The following is a 5,745-nucleotide window of genomic DNA, read 5'->3' on the forward strand; positions in this document are numbered from 1 at the left end:
GAGGAGGATAACAATATCTAAGTGCCACTGGGTTGTGTTTGCTGTGTGTTATTCAGTAATTTTCCCCAGAAGCAGTTTTATTATAATGACAGGCCATCTGATCCCAGAGTCTCATCTGAGCACTGAATTTGCAAATATATATATTTATTATCATCATATTTGAATAAGCATAATGCCTACCCCAAGATGTGAATCCTTTCAAAGCTGGAGTCTGTGAAGCACATTCATTATGATGAATAGTGTTAACCCCAGCTGCTTTCATGAGAGAGGCCTGTTTTGGATTTTCCAAGCAATCAGCCTCCCTTCCTGCACTAGCAGTTACAATTTCCACTGGGGTCTTTCTAGTTGCAATTCAGCGTCTAGCAGTTCACAAGTTCATGGGCTTACAGAAAGCAGGGCTATACCTGCCTCTCTTCATAGACAGCAGGGATGGGTTTATTCTTAGCACGAGTATTCCAGAAATACATTCCACCCCTCTTTAGAAATGTGTGGGAGTGACAGACGCATATACAGACAGCTTTGCCTGCATTAGTGGCAGTGGGTGCCTGAAAACTGCTTTTCCATGGTCTGTTTTCATTCCAAATATTGGGACTTTTTCAATGTGCACCAGTTCTCTCTGATGTCTCAGTTTACAGGTGCCATGACTCATGATACACCAGACCTTTGTGCATAAGTATTCTTACAGGTGCAGGGCATGGGAAGCTGTTGGAATTGTGTAGCTCCAGGCCAGAACTTAGGAGAAGTGACCTGATGTTTGGCAAGACCAGCATTCAGTTTGGGATGAGTTAGGTGAAACACTTGAGCACCAAAAGCCCAGACCAGAAGCTTAGGAGAGTGGTCTTTGCAAAATCTTCCTGCTGGGATGTAAGGTGAGCAATACACCTCTCTCAGGTGGGGAATTCAAAGCAGAAGGTTGCTTTGGAGAAGGCAGGTCATTGTCCCTCCAAGGAGGGGTGAGTCTGGGCTGGTCTTGGATCTCAGGGACAATTAATTCATCACAAGCCTCCTGGTGCTTGGAGATTCTCAGTCAGCAGATACCACATGGTTGTTGCCTAGTTCATGCGGTAGCAATGTAATTCGCAGCTCTTTTTAAAATGCAAATGAGCACTGGGCTCATGTGGAGTCCTGCTCTGCCATGCAAGCAGGAGTTGGGCTGTAATTGCAGGAGATCCTGCTTTTCATTTTGCTGTAGGCTGCAGTTCAAGTCCAGCACAATGCTGAGCCCCAAGAGAGCCCCATGACTTCAGTAAGGAGCTGTGTGCACTCAGCATGGCACAGGGTGCAACCCATTGTTTAGGTCTGCAGTACAAAGACTTAGCTTGTTGACTTCATGGCATATTTCCCCTATTATTCAACATCCTATTGCAGTGCGCCAAATGAAACCCAACGCCGGCATGTGCCTCCCAGAAGGATGGCTGATCTTGTTTGCTTTGGAAGGACAGTGGAATGGGGTCCTCACTCCAAGAACACTGGATACATTTGTCCAGCCTTGATGATGAAATGAGCTATTTATGAAAAAGCACCCGTAGGACAGTAATGTGTTACTTGTGTGCATACTTACACAGTATTTTTAGTGGTGACCTTCTTTGACTCCCACCTGTAGATGCAACAAGGCAGCGCTCTAAGGTTTGATTCACTGGCACTAGCAAGCCAATAGAACAGCATTACTTTCTGTGTTAGTTATCTCTGAAGCATTACCAATGGCGAATCTGAATGTAAAAATAGCTGATGACTGTTTGTTTCATGCTGTTACTTGACACCGCATGGTTATTCCAGTACGTATGTTTGCCTCTTCCCCACCATGATCTCCATTTGGTTTCCCCTTGCCTGATAACTATTTAAATACATTTTACTAACTTCGGATTCCTTGCTCACTTCACCTGGCTGGGAAGGTCTGTGAGGGCTCAAGGGTTGGCTCCTCCACTTTTATTGTTTTATTTACTTTTTCAGCCATCATTTCTACTAGGATAACCATGTTCAGAAGAAGAGTCGGACACACATAAATAATGGGAAGTGCTAGTAGTAAGCAGGCTGCAGTAAAACGTGCTGGGGCTTTGACTTAAGGGAAGAAAGCACAGCCCTGCACTGTCCCTGTCAGGAAGCTGGAGCACTGAAGGTAAGGGGGAAGCATATGGGTGTTTTTAAACCAGGGAAATTGTGAAGAATGGTGTTTCTGAGCATGTGAATGTGTGTGCACTCAAGGATTGGTTGTGTGATTGATCAGGTAAGAGAAATCAAACAGCATTTAAATCTTTTCTTTAGTGATCAGAGGTGGAAAGCCCTTACATTATGTCCAGCTTTTTTCTGCTCTGAGAAATGCAGGATTACCTCTGAAAATCTGTGTGTGGAAAGAGACATACACAGAGATTTGTATGCAGTGATTACTGTTTATGACATATAATTGTTTTGTAAAGGGGCATGATCTTTTTAAAAGACCACTAAATTGCTATGACGCTCCATTTAATTGTCTTGTGCATTATGCTGTAAGCAACTTGAAGCAAATATACATTGATTTTATTTTCAAATGATTACTGCCTACAGATAAGCTACTCCTAAAAACTTCAGTGATTTGTATAGGGGGTTGAAGGCATTTTTGTTTCTTTTTTTTGGAACAAATAGGAATAGATAATTTAAATATTTTATAGAAAACAATTAGTATGCTCCAGAGCCTGAAAAAGTAAAATAGTTCAAATACCTAGGCAGTGCTAAGAGGCCACTATAAATGACTGTGACTATGACTTGTATCCAATTTTAATCGCTGGAAAATTTCTTAAATGGCATAAGCTTTCTGACTCCAGTTGTTGCAGAACTTCTACATCTGCTATCCCAAGGAGCTGCATTTTATTAGCCTAGCTGCAGAACTCAGCAGCAAAATAAGAATAGAAATAATTAAATTTGAGCTTGAGAAGCCAAACTGCTTATCTTTTTTTTAAATGACCTGTGAGCAGGCAGTCTGATTAAATCTGAATAGGGAAAAGTTTTGCAGCAGCAGACCAAAGTGACTGGTTCACACTGACTTTGTACAGTACCAGCTAGGGGGGGTCCTCACCAGTCCTCTACCATTGCTGGGAGAGAGGCTGGGGAGAAGGAAAAGTGAGAAGAGATAAGAAGGACAAATAAGCTTTCTGGACAGGATCAAAGTCCATGGCTCTCTCCCTTCAATTCTTCAAGGAACTCACCATGTAAAAAGCAAATGCCCTCAGTTAAGTACTTGAAGGATGAGGTCTGTGACAAATACTAAGTAAAAGATTCCCAGTACACCGGAGCCCCAAACTAACTACATTTCTCCATCCTTCCATGCTTTTCACTAGGAAGGTATTTATATACATATTCTCAACAGTTCCCAAAGCAGTTGTAACAGGCACTGACTGGTGAACTTGAAGGCCACGGCTGGGTGGAGGTACACAGGTGTAATTGCATCTCTGCAGCGCAAACCAAATGCACACAGAAATTTCACTCTGTAGCCTCTTGTTCCTACCTGCTTCTCTGAAATGCTTGTCTGCATTTGTATTACTAGAGCTGTGCAAAAGGCCCATAAAAATATAAATCCCTCCAAGACCAGGAAAAAAGCCAACTAACTCTATGAGCCAGGTTGGGAGAAAATGCCACTCATCTGTATCAGTCTTTCCTTTCTTTAGTCCAGCTGAGCTTACACACACAGAAAGTTGCTGGTAGAGGCAAATTCTGCAAGTGATTTTTAGCTGCAGGATTCACTGTGCTGGCTTGCCTGCAGCTGGGTGCCAGGTCACACAGAGCTTTGTCTATTATAAGCGAGCAGGTGAGTTCATTGCTTTCACAGGTAGCGTGCATTGCTTGAAGTAATGCCACATTTTGGGATCCCTGGTCTGTGAGCCAACTGACAGGTGTGTGGGGAAAGGGACCACAGTGGGAGCTCCATGTGTGCACTGGCAGGGGAATTTTACCCTTGAGAAAAGTTTGTTCCTCTTCAGTCAAGACTACATATGTTTTTGGATTACTTACACATATATCTACAGGGAGGAGTCTATATATGTATGTATATCTCTGTGTGTGTATTAAGCTTGGTATTTTGTGACTATCTTGCTGCTTGCCAGGTTTTATGGCTTTCAGGTGTGTATGGTGGGAAAGACTGCCACCAAGACCCATTCTTGAGTAGCCTCAGAGAAACTGAGGTAGCAGTAAAGCCATAAGAGGACAACCCTTACCTAGAAGTAAGACTCCCCCCTCCCTTGGGTTTCCCTGCCAAATGATCCTCTTTGGACAAGAATAGAAAGCATATATTTAATTATAGTCCTAGGTTTCTTTATCATCCATCTCCTGTGCTTGCAAATAATGATATACAAGAAGGCAGTAGCTAGTAATGATTAATCTAAATCATCTGGTAACAGTCAGACCAATCTTTTCATGAGCCAAGCAGGTCGAATAGTGATGCATTTTTATTTTCAGCCTCTCTCATAGCTACATCCCAGTAATTTTAAAGATGCTTTCCCTGTTACTTACATGCTAAGTTGAAGCTGTTTTGGGGACTGTGATAGGGCTGTGACACTCAGGTGCACCAAGGCCACCTAATTCATACTTTCCACTTGGAAAAGACAGATATGAAAATCCCTGCAATTTTTTGAAGAATGTCTAAAAGGGATGTATGTGGTTAACATTTGGCTACACCATAACATGCAAAGTCAGCAAACAGCAGTATCTGGTGCTTCACAGCTACTGCAGATCCTCAGTCTCAGATGTGCCTCTATCACCTTTACCTAGATAAGACATAAGCTGTCATACCTTAAGGACAGCTTAGCTTGCCTGTCAGCTACATTATAGACCCTTGGACAATTTTTTGCACACTTCTGATGGCTTTTGTAGTGTTGAGATGTATATTGCATGTGTCCCGGTTTCCGTTTTTACATGTTTCAAAGTACAAGGCTCCATTATGCAGAAATTGGAGTAAGTGCACAGGACTGCCTGAGATGCTGGTGCAGAAGCAACAGCATGCTCAGAGGGAACTGACCCCTGGTTTGTGCTGGGGCAATGGGGCAGCATTCCTTATCATGATGTTGTTGTTCACTGAGACTCTCTGTTTTGACCGATCTGCTTTGAAGTAGTGACATTAGAGCTTGGTCTGTATCTCTAAAATTGAGAAACTATCTTCTGACCAGGCCTGTGAATTGAATGAAGCCATAGACAAATAGCTAGAATCGCCACTTTGAGTGTGTGGGTGAATTGAGGAGAAGGGCTGGGGAAGAAGAAGTAGCTGGTGACAGCACTGGACTGACTGTGATGTTATTGCCTGCCTGCAGCTTCTTCAGAGGGTCTGGGTGGTCTGGAAAAGCACTGTGATGACAGCATCATTGAAGCTGCTGAGGGAATGATTCAGCCAGAGTCATCAGTCTATCTCTTTGGGAACAAGTGTGGATTCTGCTTAAAACTCTTGCTATTTTCCATTCTGTGTCTTGCATATATCCTTTAAAGAATAATCACGAGAAACACAGTAGCACATGCATTAACTGTGAAAGAATGAGGAATTGCCTTGGGGATGCACCATTAAATCATAACAATTAATCAATCTCTGGATAGGAAGAGGGAGCCTGTATTTGCCAGGGCAAAACCAAAACAAGCCCTGTGCACTGTGACAAGGGAACTGGAAAGAGCTTCCTTCTTGCTCAGGGTGAGATTTTTGTCCTGGTTTTTGCTCCACAAAAGGAGAAAAGTACTATGGCCTCCAGAGATAATACCTGGGGGGGCAAGGGTGAGTGGGCTCTCCCCTGCCCT

Source organism: Acanthisitta chloris, unplaced genomic scaffold (assembly GCF_000695815.1).
Source record: "Acanthisitta chloris isolate BGI_N310 unplaced genomic scaffold, ASM69581v1 scaffold16577, whole genome shotgun sequence".
NCBI classification, from domain to species: domain Eukaryota; kingdom Metazoa; phylum Chordata; class Aves; order Passeriformes; family Acanthisittidae; genus Acanthisitta; species Acanthisitta chloris.